We start from the raw sequence: 16,771 nt of genomic DNA on the forward strand, positions 1-16,771 counted from the left end.
TTGAAGAAACTACAATCAGATCTTCATTCCTTCTTAAGGGGGGACAGGGGAGCGAGAATAGCCTCACAGGTGTTAGCTCAACATAGACAGCTAGGGGGAGTAGGGCTACCAAATAATTTAGCAGATTATTACTGTGCTTCAAGGATTGCTCAGGCCACTCTTCTAAGCAAACAGGATCAGAATGTGATAGACAGAGCTTTTTGGCAAGGAAGATTCAGATAGTATTTTATGGGACTCTGATACGGGGATTGAATATGCCTTGAGTAATATTCCTACCATTAGGGACACAATGTCCCTATGGAAAGCAGCTACAAAAACCCAGGAGCTCATACCTACAAATACATGGACTAGACCCATTAGGTATATTGTACCAAAAGAGATACAGAGACAAATAGGTAAGTGGACAAATAAAGGGCTGTATAGAGTGGCAGAATTCATGACAAATAATCGCATAACCACGTTTAATCATTTACAGGATGCCCTACATCCAGAGAAATTACATTGGTATGTATATCTACAGATTTCCTCAGCCTTAAGTAACTACACCATACACCACAAACAGCAACCAGGGACAAATCTGGAGAGGATATGTAAGTCAACAGATAGGGAAAAACATATGATCTCTAGACTCTACATAGACATTCAAAGAAGCAAAATTAGTACCAAACCCAATATAGTCTTAAAATGGGAGGATGACCTAGGACTCATCTTCCCGAAAGAGGAGTGGTATCAAATTATCCATAAGTCCTGTAAAGGCCTGATAAGCGCTGATCTTAGGGAAAACACCATTAAGATGATATTTAGATGGTATTTGACCCCGATAAGTACTTCCCATTTCTCAAACAACAGCACCAAATTTTGTTATCCGGGCTGCGGGGAGATAGGTTCATATAAACACATGTGGTTGGATTGCGTGGTAATAAAGGATATATAGCACAAGCTGAATGAATTATTAAGCCACACATTAGAAGAAAATATAACAATGACCATGTTTCAGGCGCTACTGAATCAAGGAATCCCAAAGTTTATACCAGCAATTAATAAATATATTAGAATACTATGCACAACAACCATAATCTGTATAGCTAGGCATTGGAAAGAAGGCACCCCCACATGGAAGGAAGTAATGGATACGATCCAAGATATATATAGTATGTCAGAAAGAGCCTCTAGAATTCAGGGCACGGAAGAACAGTTCCAGAAAACTTGGTATTACTGGATTATGAATAGTAAATAAAGAAACAAAGGTAGCAGTAGGGGAAAACAATTATAGAGTAGACGGATTGAAGCATATAGCGAGTTTCCAGGTTAACTAGGGTTTTGGATCCAGTGTCCCAATAGAAGATGATTATTAGATATGTATAGAAATATTAAAGTGTGCGCAAGAGGCACCAGACTGCTCCAACCCTAAAGTCTCTCACGTTAGGGAAAAAAAGATATGCAAAAGAGTGAAAAATTGGAGGAGCGCTAAAAAAGCTAAAGGTGCTACAATGAAAACAATGTGAGATATATAACTTGCTATGCAAATATGATTTAATCAGACACTCAAAGAGCTACAAATCCTGTAAAGATAGAATACATAAATGTAAAGACATTAAAAATCGGACGTCTCCGATATATTAAAACACAAAAAGATAAAAAAACGAAGAGCAAATGACTACTGTTGCCAATATAATAGAACTTGTCTCTGTATCAGATAAAAGAGTCAACAATCAACAACTTGGATCCTCAAAAACGATAAAAAGGAGCATTGCCAGGTAAACATTTTTTTACCCGTGTTACCTTCAAGAGTACCATCCGTTTGTATGGGACCACCTCCGTGAGGCGTATGTGTGTCCCGTGACGTCACTGATCGGGAGGCGTCGTCTCTGAAGGGAAATCCTATTGGTCAGGATAACTTGACAGATGAACTATAGCGGCCGCTATATTGTAGAAAAGATGTAAATCCCCGCTCTTAGTGCAGAACAGCACGCAGGGTTGTAGTATATCCAGATCTCTTTTTCAGACCTTGTGGTAGCCTACGGGCTATGATGTGCAACTTGGAACCAGCTTGGCTTAGGAGCGTAACCCTTCACAATGCGGTCCTAGTGCTCTCCATGGATTCAATTGAAATAGCTGAAAACCTGATACTTCAACAAAATGTTAGAGTCCTTATAGACAATATAAAGTACAGGGTAGCTGTGACTTCTCATCAACGCGTTTCTCCCTCTTACAGGGCTTTCTCAAGACGAATTAGCTCCAGTCACAGCTTCCTTTTAAATAGTCCAGATTCATACCTATTGGTCAGGTTAGATTAATCAGTCTGACAGGTGTGCTCACTACAATTGATCTATTGGCAACAGTATTGGCAACTTAAATAAAAAAGACACAGAACTTTTCTAAAGATAGACATATTCACTGATAAAAGTTATGTATATATATATATGTATAGACACCCATATATTTGCATATTTGCATGGATTCGTCTATTATCAATAATATATAAAATTATAGCTCCACGTTGATGAGAAGTCACAGCTACCCTGTACTTTATATTGTCTATAAGGACTCTAACATTTTGTTGAAGTATCAGGTTTTCAGGTATTTCAATTGAATCCACGGAGAGCACTAGGACCGCATTGTGAAGGGTTATGCTCCTAAGCCAAGCTGGTTCCAAGTTGCACATCATAGCCCGTAGGCTACCACAAGGTCTGAAAAAGAGATCTGGATATACTACAACCCTGCGTGCTGTTCTGCACTAAGAGCGGGGATTTACATCTTTTCTACAATATAGCGGCCGCTATAGTTCATCTGTCAAGTTATCCTGACCAATAGGATTTCCCTTCAGAGACGACGCCTCCCAATCAGTGACGTCACGGGACACGCATACGCCTCACGGAGGTGGTCCCATACAAACGGACAGTACTCTTGAAGGTAACACGGGTAAAAAAAAATTTACCTGGCAATGCTCCTTTTTATCGTTTTTGAGGATCCAAGTTGTTGATTGTTGACTCTTTTATCTGATACAGAGACAAGTTCTAATATATTGGCAACAGTAGTCATTTGCTCTTCGTTTTTTTATCTTTTTGTGTTTTAATATATCGGAGACGTCCGATTTTTAATGTCTTTACATTTATGTATTCTATCTTTACAGGATTTGTAGCTCTTTGAGTGTCTGATTAAATCATATTTGCATAGCAAGTTATATATCTCACATTGTTTTCATTGTAGCACCTTTAGCTTTTTTAGCGCTTCTCCTATTTTTCACTCTTTTGCATGATTATTAGATACTGTAAGAGGAATTACGACCACACAGACTAGTGTTGTTTTGATTTTTTGATGTTTATTTGTTTATTTGTTAAAAAAAAAAAGTTGAAAACTTTCCGAAGGCTTATGTCAGATCACACAATTTTAGCTAGATCTCAATTAGAGAATAGATTACAGCTATAATATAGGGGTCCTTAGGATATTAACATACCTTTCCTGAACTCTCTAATGGACCCTTTGGTAGGCAAATGTCAGAGAACCTATGTTGTAATTACCTCAAAAAGGTAGCAAATATGGTCTATGCATTTGTAATCAATGTAATGTACCAATGTATTGTTATAATTGAATGTACGTAAAATGTGGAGGTTGAAGAGGTGATTATCACTGTTTGTAAGATGTTTATGCCTTTTGGATTGAAATAAAAAATCTTTTAACATAAATATGAAATTGTGAACAAATTGCAGTACTACACAATGAACCATGCTCAGACATAGGGATCCATGTATGAAGCAGCATAAGCTGCAGGTTTGCAAATGCGAGCCTGCTTCCCGCAAAATAAGAAGCTCTCTCGCTCTCAGTGATTGACAGTCCCTTCTCTCGTGCGATTGGTCGCAAAAGTGAAGGGGCGGGCATCACTCCCTCATCCTATATAATAAATGGCCAAGTATGTTTGTCAGATGCAGTCATGCGCAGTAGAGACTGCACATGACAAACATACCTGGCCGTTTGGATCTTGACACTCAGCACAGAGCAAGGCTGAAGTGGAGTGTCAGGGGGCGTGGCCGATGGGAGCATCGCGGTGGGGGCATGGCTGGGCACGGCGAAGAGCGTAACCGGACACGCCAAGGGGCGTGTTCGGACATGGTGATGGGCATGGCTGGGCGCGGCGAGGGGCGTGGCCGGGCAGGGTGCCACGATGGGGGCATGGCCAGAGAGTCAAAAGGGTTTGAAAGACAGAGCCAGAGAGGGGGGGAGAGCAAAAGAAAGGGGGGAGAAGGGCCAAAGAGGGGGGGGGAGAAGGGCCAAAGAGAGGGGAGAGAGAGCCAAAGAGGGGGGAGAGAACCAAATAGAGGGGGGAGAGAGCCAAAGAGGGGGGAGAGGGCCAAAGAGGGGGGGAGAAGGGCCAAAGAGGGGGGGGGAGGGCCAAAGAGGGGTGAGAGAGAGCCAAAGAGGGGGGAGAGAGCCAAATATAGGGGGGAGAGAGCCAAAGAGGGGAGAGAGAGAGCCAAAGAGGGAGAGAGAGAGAGCAAAAGAGGAAAGAGAGCCAAAGAGGAGAGAGAGCAAAAGATGGGAGAGAGCCAAAGAGGGGGTAAAGAGAGCAAAAGAGGGGGGAGAGAGAGAAAAAGAAAGGGGGGAGATAGAGCAAAAGAGGGGGCAGAGAGAGCAAAAGAAAGGGGGGAGAGAGCCAAAGAGGGGAGAGAGAGCCAAATAGAGGGGGGGAGAGAGCCAAAGAGGGGAGAGAGAGAGCCAAAGAGGGGGGAGAGAGAGAGCAAAAGAGGAAAGAGAGCCAAAGAGGAGAGAGAGCAAAAGAGGGGAGAGAGCCAAAGAGGGGGAAAGAGAGCAAAAGAGGGGGGAGAGAGAGAAAAAGAAAAGGGGGAGAGAGCCAAAGAGGGGAGAGAGAGAGCCAAAGAGGGGGGAGAGAGCCAAAGAGGGGGGAGAGAGCCAAAGAGATGGGAGAGAGCACAAAGGAGAGGGTTGAGAGAAAGCAAAAGAGAGGGGGGAGAGAGAGCAAAAAAGAGGGCGGGGAGAGAGCAAGGGGTGGGACCGCTGTACTGCAAAAAATGCCCTGTGAACACGGGCTTTAGTACTAGTGTGTTATAATGCATACTGGCCAGTGAATGAACATATCCGCTGCCCGTATGCAGCAAAGGCGGGTGGACAACTCAAGTTGAGAAGCTTGTTCACCTGCCATTTTATACATAGAGCCCATAGTACATGCACATTAGAACATTTGTTCAGAATTGCAGGGAATGGTTTTGAAAAGATGTTTTAAGTATATACTGACACAACAGTATATTAGAAGGGTTCGTTGAACAAACGAGACATACTTAGGTTTTATTTTTATGTATTTTTTTTTACCACTTTGATAGTATAAATGAGAGGCCAATGGGCTAAGGTTTTACAACTGTTTTCAATTTTTTCTAGAAGGGCTTATATTGAAAGTTGCTGCAAAGTAATTTTGTTCAATGTTTCATTGTAAAAAAAATCACCCACTTCAAAACCTGTCCGTCCACTTTCAAGGCTGCGCATAGAATCTGCTGCCTGTATGTACTATTGCAAAAAAGGATTGCTGCCCACTACATGTTTCAGGTGATGTATCGCCGCCACTTCTGGGGTTTGTATGACCACTGCTTCCTACATTGCGGATCTGGTATAACAAGTTAATGGTAAGACAGATATACCAGAGAATGTTTAGTGTGGCTGACATCTCTTTAGTATGCACTACACTTTCAATGGATAATGCAGCCGAGCAAAACATTGCTCATATTATAAGTTGTTAGTTATGTGTTGCTCACGAGCGCAACAAGTAACAGAGTTAAATAATTTAGTGCTACTACAGACTTGAAGGAGGGCAAGAATAAATGTATAACAAAACACATGTAAAACATTTAAAAATAAAGTATTACTCACGCACACACACACACACACACACACACATATAACAAGAGAAGAGGGAAGGGCACAAAGGTACCCTCTGGTGTAGTATATCAGGAATAAAACACAATAATATGGAAAAAAGCCAAATTCGCACTCACATTTACAAACCTCAACACATATGAAGTATGGTAGCAGCAGTGATGGCGTTAAGCCTGTTCTCCTCTCCAAAGTTTACTGGTGTCTTCAACAGATATTGAACTGGTGTGTAAGTCCGGTCCCCAGTCCTGGTATGAACCGCAAGTCTTAGGCAGTGGGAGGAGCAAGAACAGGGTAGACAGCCGGTGCCAGTACAAAAGAAACTTTAATAAAGAGATCAATAAAAAACAGGCCGCCAGCAGGGTGGTGTCAATCAACCCGATCGTACTCGATCGGGTTGAATTCCAGCGATTCCTGTTCGCCTCATCAGAGCAGGCGGACAGGGTTATGGAGCAGCGGTCTTTAGACCGCTGCTTCATAACTAGTGTTTCTGGTGAGCCTGCAGGCTCGCCAGAAACACAGGGCCTCAAGCTCAATTCGGAGCTTGATAGATAGGCCCCATACTGTTGAATTATTTATAGTTCCCCGAGGGAGTTCCCCTCCTCACATATGGTTATGGGTTTGTGTGCTATACTAAGCTTTCTATTTTGGGCTAACTTATTAGAATGGTTATGTTTATATTGCTGAGGATAATGTCAGTGGAAACACTGCTCAACTTGTCACTTGACACTTGACATGACGGCCAACTAGACCTGACATTCCTATATTATCATAGGTATATTTACAGATCTTTGCTACATTCCAAATGCCTGAACCAGCTCAGGGACACAGAACTCTGTGAACTTACTAGAAGCTCATACATTAATAGACTCACCCTGCAATTAATTGTAAAGAGGGAGCCCCACATACTCTATACCTGTCATTTAACACTACACTCATGATACCCAATTAGCAATGAAATCCATTTAGGTTAACAATTAACGGTAGCTCTATACTCACCCTGCCCCTAGTGCTTACTTTAGTTGTGACGGTTGCTATACACTTTCTCTAGTTACCTTACTCCACTGACCTTCTCTCCCTCAAGTCACAAACATAGCCCCTCAACCCAACCCTAGTGCTTTATTTAGATAGTAACTCCCACAAAGTACAGCACACATAGAGAGATCTATTTATGCATTCAACAGCTCGAACTCTATCCTACTCAAGCTCATAGCGTTATACCTTCCTGATGTTCAGTCACTAAAAGGCAGGTATGTGCAACCTTTACTTATATGACAATCCTGTATAGCAAGAACACGCTCCCTTTATATAAGGCTATTTTTGTTTTTTATCTTCCTTTCTTTTCTTACTCCCTTGACCCCCATCTACGGTACTAATATTTGGAAATTCTTGAATATCTAGTTCGTTGTATACCCCAATCCCAGTAGACCTTATTTGGGAATCTAAATCCTTCCTGTTGAGACAAGATACTCCTCTCATACACTAAAAATCCCTCCCCCAAATTGAAGCAACTTTTGCCTGCTGATTGATCCTACCCCTGACTCAATATATTGAAAAATGAGGTTCTTGAACCAACTAACACTCGTTACCACTGAATCATAAGTAAGGTATGGCATGTTAAGCTCTTCGTTCTCCTATATAGTGGCACTGTAACTCTTCATCTATCAAATTCATACATATCCACTGATTTTGACAAAGAACTCAGGCTCATAGGTGACTTTTCTCTAGCCCATTGTCCTTGATACTCATCTGCAAGGGTCTCCGCAACATAGGACATTCAACCTTTATTTTTGCTTTAAGCAGTTTACTATTGTATTGACATTATCTTGTTGCATACCACATATATAGCTGTCATGTAGAGTGATATTCAAATATATTCTACCCTGCATATCTTGAAAATGTCATGTGGAAATTAGTCTGTATTTTAAACTTAGGTCTTTATGTGTTAATACGCAATGTTGTGCATTTTACTAAACCGCAATTAAAAAAAAAAGAATAAAAAAAAAGGTATATAATGCCTTTACTACCCATTCCCCAGCTTCACACAACCAACATGGTTATATTAACATACTTTATAACCTTTAAACCTCAAAATGTCTGTCTGCTTCTAAGTCCCTAAAGTTCACATGCTTTTGTATTTGCTTTTCACATCAGGGGAAGCTAGTTTATGTGAGCCATATAGATAACATTGTGCTGACGCCCATGGATTCTAACAACACAGCACTAATTGGCTTAAATGTAAGTCAATAAAGTCATGTGATCAGGGAGCTGTCAGAAGATGCTTAGATACAAGGTAATCACAGAGGTAAAAAGTGTATTAATATAACCATATTTTCTGTGCAAAACTGGGGAATGGGTAATAAAGGGAATATCTATCTTTTAAAACAATAAAAAAATTGAGTTGACTTTCCCTTTAAGATATGAACTTTAACGATATCCAAAGATATTTCATTTTAGAATCTATTAGATTTGTTCTTGAAAAGAATTACTTTCTTTTTTAGGACAAATTTTACCAACAGACAAATGGCACCGCCATGGGGACCAAATTCCTTCCGAACTTTGCAAACTTATATATGGGGCTTTTTGAGGACACCCTGATATATGAGAACGCTAAGTACAAGAATAAACATTTAATCTTCTGGAAGAGATATATAGATGATATTTTGATCATCTGGGCTGGAGATCTCTCCAGTTGGTTTTAATTCACAGAGGGGTTGCATTTTAATACTATGAACCTCAAATTTACTGAGAATACAGATGAACGGGAAATCAACTTTTTAGATGTTGTCCTTTTTATTACAAACAATAGAGTATGGACTAAGATGTACAGGAAAGAAACTGACACAAACGGGTATCTAGATGCCCAAAATGCACACCACCCGAAATGGATTGAAAACATCCCCTATGGGCAGTTTCAAAGGATTAGATGGAACGGTACCAATTTGGAGGGTTTTAAAGAAGAATCCACCAAACTGAAGGGCCGTTTTAAAGCGAAACATTTTTCATCACAAGTAGTGGAGAAAGCTTAGAATAAAGCAAAACATCTTAATAGGAATACACTAATTGCTAATAATAAATGTATACAAAACAGCAATATTAAAGGACAAAAGACTACACAGGGATATGGTGGTAATAGGAAAAAGGGTCTCAGTTTTGTAACTATATTTAGTGGAGGTTTCACTGATGTTAAAGGCATTCTAAAGAAACACTGGGGAGTTCTGACTAAGAACCCCCTGTAAAGGAATGCAATAGGAAACAGCCTAAAGTGATCTTTAGGAAAAACAAGTGCCTTAAAAATATGATAGCTCCCAGCATTATTAAGACTAAAAAAGGCAATAGTCACAACTATGTGGGTTTTTCAAATGATTTAGAAAAAATTGTGTGTGCTGTGATCATCTACACAAATCCAAAGAATACAACAAGAATATTGGAAGAGATGACAAAGGCAGATAAATGAATATAAAAGGGGGAGATTGGTATTCTGGGGTGGCGCTCAACAAAGGAGAGCTAAGAGATTAATGTGGCAGGAATTATAATTAAAAATGGTTAATTTTGTACCGAACTCTAATAAAAAATCTTGGTATAATTAATAGATTTGGTATTAGCTTTTTGGGACTCTAAAAAAAGTGTATGCTTTTAAATTTACTCGGTAAGAATAAATAGCAATAAACTAGTCCAATATAAATAGTTAGAAAGCGGTTTAAACAGATCGAACTGGTTGAATAAAATAATATTTATTAATATAGTTAATATATCATCAGTAAAAATAAGAATAAAAATAACGATGCCGGCATCTAAAAACAAACACAAATACAATGTAGACAGTAAGAAATAGCAATGTAGGAAATGTATCCAAATATGTACAAATGTATACAGATATGTTGTCTCATCTGTAGCAAATAATAACAAATGTGGATCACACAAGATTCTTAAACCTGTATAGTCCTGTTATGAAGGCCAAAATATCCAGAGGTTGTCTGATCTTTGCAAACTTGTGGCCAGAGACTCCGGGTTGTATGTGTCCTCTTTTCCTCGGTGCTAAAAGTCAGTGCAGCCTTCTCTGCAAACAATGGTGGATACTATGATCCGCGTGTGCACACACACAGTTCCGGGCTGAAATGGAAAAGTTGTTCCGGTGCTTCACACAGGATAAGGTAAAGAACCGAAGTTCAGACAGAGTACTGATTGTACAGGTGGATTCGTGTGAGTAGGTCCCGGGGCAGGAATTATACATATAGAGCCAGCTTAAACCAGGTTTTATTAGCTGCTCAATGTACCTGTCCTACCTGCTTACGAATCCGATCTGTAGTTAATACTTGATAAAGGCCCCTGGCGGCCGAAACGCGTAGAATTTGCCGATTGCTCCTTTGTACAAGATTTATCTAAGTATTAACTACAGATCGGATTCGTAAGCAGGTAGGACAGGTACATTGAGCAGCTAATAAAACCTGGTTTAAGCTGGCTCTATATGTATAATTCCTGCCCCGGGACCTACTCACACGAATCCACCTGTACAATCAGTACTCTGTCTGAACTTCGGTTCTTTACCTTATCCTGTGTGAAGCACCGGAACAACTTTTCCATTTCAGCCCGGAACTGTGTGTGTGCACACGCGGATCATAGTATCCACCATTGTTTGCAGAGAAGGCTGCACTGACTTTTAGCACCGAGGAAAAGAGGACACATACAACCCGGAGTCGCTGGCCACAAGTTTGCAAAGATCAGACAACCTCTGGATATTTTGGCCTTCATAACAGGACTATACAGGTTTAAGAATCTTGTGTGATCCACATTTGTTATTATTTGCTACAGATGAGACAACATATCTGTATACATTTGTACATATTTGGATACATTTCCTACATTGCTATTTCTTACTGTCTACATTGTATTTGTGTTTGTTTTTAGATGCCGGCATCGTTATTTTTATTCTTATTTTTACTGATGATATATTAACTATATTAATAAATATTATTTTATTCAACCAGTTCGATCTGTTTAAACCGCTTTCTAACTATTTATATTGGACTAGTTTATTGCTATTTATTCTTACCGAGTAAATTTAAAAGCATACACTTTTTTTAGAGTCCCAAAAAGCTAATACCAAATCTATTAATTATACCAAGATTTTTTATTAGAGTTCGGTACAAAATTAACCATTTTTGATTATAATTCCTGCCACATTAATCTCTTAGCTCTCCTTTGTTGAGCGCCACCCCAGAATACCAATCTCCCCACATTTAATTTGGTTTTTAGAGGTTAAACCATTTGTTTTTCTCTGGGATTTGGCTTTAGAGTGTTTGAGTGTTGTATCTCTATAAACAATTATCATTTTTTCATACCAATATAAAAGGGAGGTTAGATTGCAAATCAGTCTATGTGGTCTATATGTTGGAGTGTAAATGCCAAAATCCAATGAAGTATATAGGAAGGACCAAACAAAGTCTGAACACTAGGTGTTTGGAACATATGAACAATATTGAGGCAGGGGCTCTTAAGAATCCACTTGTCAAACACTTCAAAAATTGTCATAATAGTGACCAATCAGAGTTCTATATTAAGGCAATAGAACAGGTTCAGACAGGGCCAAGAGGGGGTAGCAGACTGCTGGAGCTCAGGAAGAGGAAGACCTTTTGGATCTACACATTCAAATGTCTAGAGCCATTAGGTTTCAATAAACATATCAATCTATCAGCTTTCCTCTGAGTGTAGGGGAGTTATACTGTGCATTTAGTAGTCTGTACTCCTTTGGTCTGGACAGTCTTGCCATTTCCAACACTTAATTAAAAGTTTTATTTTGTTTATAGCATCTTGTTTATACTATCATGGCTGATATTGGGTCATCTGATAATTTTAAAGTATATTGAATTTTTAAATACATCAGGTTTTCCATTTTCTATGTATAGGTCTGTAGAGGATTTTTTTACAGTTTTTTTACAGAGCATGTTTGAAAACTGTACATTATTTCTTTATTTTTTAATATATATGGAGTTTTGCTATTATAGTAAATATGCATTAACTTATTTGCCTTTTAAAAATTTGATAGTAGGGGTTTGCCCATAAGAAAAATAGAACATGGAATCACAAATCATTATGAGCTTAGGTGCCTAGATGATACAAATAGGAGGAATAGAGGGGAAGGCGACGGCGTACCCTACCTCTGATGAAGCGATCAATAGCGTTGCAAAAAGCCTAAGGTCATGCCCCCTCACTCTTGTGTGTTACTGTAGTTTAAAAACTATTGTTTTTAGGCACCAGCGTGTTTTTCTGAATAGGTGCTGTTTTTTACCACTCTCTTTATTAAAGTTTCTTTTGTACTGGCTACCCTGTTCTTGCTCCTCCCACTGCCTAAGACTTCAGCTCATACCGGGACTGGGGACTGGACTTGGACACTGGTTCAATATCTGTTGAAGACACCAGGAAACTTTGGAGAGGAGAACAACGCCATCACTGCTGCTACCATACCTCACATGTCTTGAGGTTTGTACATGTGAGTGCGAATTTGACTTTTTTCTATATTATTATGTTTTATTCCTGATATACTACAACAGAGGGTACCTTTGTCTCTGTGCGTACTTCCCTCTTCTCTTGTCCTAGATCCTCTACGGGGTCCTCTGCTTTGGGTGACCCTTACTTTGGGATTAGGCTGTGAGAGACTAAGAACCTTGAATCCTCCTCCGACATTTGGGGTAAAGAAGAAACAGGAGGACTGTGAAAATAGTTTTGTACTGGTGACTATTCATGTGACTTTTTTTTTCTATATAGCCCTGTATTCTGCTGTGTTATATAAATACACAATATCTCACAAAAGTGAGTACACCCCTCACATTTTTGTAAATATTTTATTATATCTTTTTATGTGACAACACTGAAGAAATGACACTTTGCTACAATGTAAAGTAGTGAGTGTACAGCCTGAATAACAGTGTAAATTTGCTGTCCCCTCAAAATAACTCAACACACAGCCATTAATGCCTAAACCGTTGGCAACAAAAGTGAGTACACCCCTAAGTGGAAATGTCCAGATTGGGCCCAAAGTGTCTATTTTGTGTGGCCACCATTTTTTTCCAGCACTGCCTTAATCTTCTTGGGTATGCAGTTCACCAGAGCTTCACAGGTTGCCACTGGAGTCCTCTTTCACTCCTCCATGACAACATCACGGAACTGGTGTATGTTAGAGACCTTGCGCTCCCCCACCTTCAGTTTGAGGATGCCCCACAGATGCTCAATAGGGTTTAGGTCTGGAGACATGTTTGGCCAGTCCATCACCTTTACCCTCAGCTTCTTTATCAAGGCAGTGGTCGTCTTGGAGGTGTGTTTGGGATTATTTTCATGTTGGAATACTGCCCTGCGGCCCAGTCTCCAAAGGGAGGGGATCATGCTATGCTTCAGTATGTCACAGTACATGTTGGCATTCATGGTCCCTGTAAGGAACTGTAGCTCCCCAGTGCTGGCAGCATTCATGCAGGCCCAGACAGGGCCGGATTTACATGTCAGGTGCCTGTAGACACAAAAACCTGAAGCGCCCCCCCCCCCACCCCACCCCAAAAAAGTGGAAAAAAATTAGGACTTTTTATTATTATTAAGGACAACTAAAATAAATATTAGATATAAAAAAATTCCCTTTTATGGAGATACACAAATACACACACCAATTGCAATATTTGTTGCAATGGAAGCTACACCAAAAATCAATATTCACTTGACTCAAATGGCCATACAATTTCTATTATGAATAACATAAACAAATCATGTTAAACTTTTAATGCAAAATATTCTAAAGAAAACCCTATTTAAAGGGACATAAAATGTGACAGTTTGCTAGGGCATTTTATTATTGCACTAGTGCTTGCACAGAAGTGTGTTAGCCTCTTGTAAAAGAGTTAAACACATAGTCAATGTCAGTTCTGAGACAGCAATACACATCTGTGCAGACCCAAATGGGCTCATAGCACATGTTTACTTACAAGCCATTAGTGTATTGCTTTTCTGGAGATGACTTTGACTATGTGCTTAACATTTTGTTGGAGTTAAACACAGTTTTGTGTAAACAATAGCAATATTAAAACTAGCAGCATGCAAGCTCATTAACAACCTTTGCAGCCAGTGGAAGAAAATATAAAATGTAGGTCTTTTTTCCACTACATAAAAAAAATCTTGTGAACTCTGATATTTTTGGTACAAATACACACAGATGTTACATTTATTTTGTTCTGAAATATAAATATACTATTATGTTGCTCTTAAAGGAAAAAATGGAATGTTGTAGATTATATGTAATCCAGGGGTCGACAAATGTGTTTAAAATTACAGAAATTCAATGTACCACAAAACACAAACATACCACACTTACTTGATAAAATAACAGATTAACCATTTTTAATGTGATGTGTGTGTATGTGTGTATATATATATATATATATATATATATATACACATACATATACATACATATACATACATACACAAACAAATATGCCATGTGAGTGGTTTACACACATACACATTTTACAACCTTACAGTCTACAAACTTTGTTGTCTAAGTGCCCTAAAGGCTGTAAATCAGCAGCTTGTAATAAAGAGCAGAGCAGCTAGTCCCACATAACCTCCACACCTCCAATGCCTTTATAGAACAAAAACATTAATCCTGAAGCAGAATTTAACCCCCTGGCTATCAAAATGCACTACAGCACATAACAAGTGAATACACTGCAACCCTCTCTGGTAGCCAAGGGGTTAAAGTGCTCTGCTTGTTATGTTGTCATTCTAGGCAGCATTAGAAGCCTTGTACAGTCCTAACCTGTTGTTCTAATTCTGAAGCTTTCATTCCTCAACAAAAGTATCTGCTACACATCAGCATGGAGCTTGGCTGTGTGAGGCAACAGAAGTACAGAAAATAAAAGTGAAACTAAACATGCCTGGCGAAAATGGGAGGGGTTTAGTTTTAATCTTTGCCCTTCTCTCCTTCATGGCTCCCTCAACTGCTGTAACATATTCCCAATGAAGCACTCGACTCTGTAAGCACCTGGCAGCACAATTCTTACTAATGGGAAATCCGGCCCTGGGCCCAGACCATAACACTCCCGCCACCATGCTTGACTGTAGGTAAGACACACTTGTCTTTGTACTCCTCACCTGGTTGCCACCACACACACTTGACACCATCTGAACCAAATAAGTTTATCTTGGTCTCATCGGACCACAGGACATGGTTCCAGTAATCCATGTCCTTAGTCTGCTTGTCTTCAGCAAACTGTTTGCGGGCTTTTGTGTGCATCATCTTTAGAAGAGGCTTCCTTCTGGGACGACAGCCATGCAGACCAATTTGATGCAGTGTGCGCCGTTTGGTCTGAGCACTGACAGGCTAACCCCCACCCCTTCAACCTCTACAGCAATGCTGGCAGCACTGATACATCTATTTCCCAAAGACAACCTCTGGATATGATGCTGAGAACGTACACTCAACTTCTTTGGTCGACCATGGCGAGGCCTGTTCTTAATGGATCCTGTCCTGTGAAACTGCTGAATGGTCTTGCCCTCCGTGCTGCAGCTCAGTTTCAGGGTCTTGGCAAACTTCTTATAGCCTTGGCCATCTTTATGTAGAGCAACAATTCTTTTTTCAGATCCTCAGAGAGTTACCTGTATGAGTGTGAGAGCGATAACACCAAATTTAACACACCTGCTGCCCATTCACACCTGAGATCTTGTAACACTAACGAGTCACATGACACCGGGGAGTAAAAATGGCTAATTGGGATCAATTTGGACATTTCCACTTAGGGGTGTACTCACTTTTGTTGCCAACGGTTTAGACATTAATGGCTGTGTGTTGGGTTATTTTGAGGGGACAGTAGATTTACACTATTATACAGGCTGTACACTCCTTAATTTACATTGTAGCAAAGTGTCATTTCTTCAGAGTTGTCACATGAAAAGATATAATAAAATATTTACAAAAATGTGAGGGCTGTACTCACTTGTGAGATTATATATATATATATATATATATATAGTGCATTTTTTTAAATAAATAACAAAAAAGGTGTCGGTACTTATTGATTATTGATTGATATATTGTTATCAGTAACTTTAAGAAAAAGGACAAAGCAATTTACAATGCTTGAAATAGTTTGCAGCAGCCCCCTCTTGTGAAAACTAGAGTATTTACATGATGATTACAAATATTACCTGTTATATACATATACTGTATGTTTATTATTTAAATCAAAGGGACAGTCTAGTCAAAACTTTCATGATTCAGATAGGACATGTAATTTTAAACAACTTTCCAGTTTACTTTTATCTTAAAATTTGCTTTGTTCTCTTGTTATTCTTAGTTAAAGCTAAACTGAGGTAGGTTCATTTGCTAATTTCGAAGCCATTGAAGGCCGCCTCTTATCTGAATGCATTTTAGAGTTTTCACAGCTAGAGGGCATCAGTTCATGTGTGCAAAAATATAACCTTGTTCTCACGCCCGTGGAGTTACTTATGAGAGGCCACTGACTAAAATGCAAGAACTGAAATAAGGGGGCAGTCTGCAGAGGCTTAGATACAAGGTAATCATAGAGGTAAAAGGTGTATTAATATAACAGTGTTGGTTATGCAAAACTAGGGAATGGGTAATAAAGGGATTATCTATTTAAAAAAAATAAAAAATTATGGAGTAGACTGTCCTTTTAATGTTTAGCAAGTGTTATACCAGTGTTTGCTGAACTGGAAACAATGTATTCAGAGGTTTTCTGTGGGGAAAAGCAAGCCTTCTGACTTCTCTACATTTGTTAATGAACTACACAATAAGTTATTTTTATATATATATATATATATTATAAATTATTTGTATAGCACCGCAAAATTCCGAAGTGCTGGGTACAGGGGTATAAGAAAAGAAAAT

The sequence above is a fragment of the Bombina bombina genome, chromosome 4 (assembly GCF_027579735.1).
Source record: "Bombina bombina isolate aBomBom1 chromosome 4, aBomBom1.pri, whole genome shotgun sequence".
NCBI lineage: Eukaryota > Metazoa > Chordata > Amphibia > Anura > Bombinatoridae > Bombina > Bombina bombina.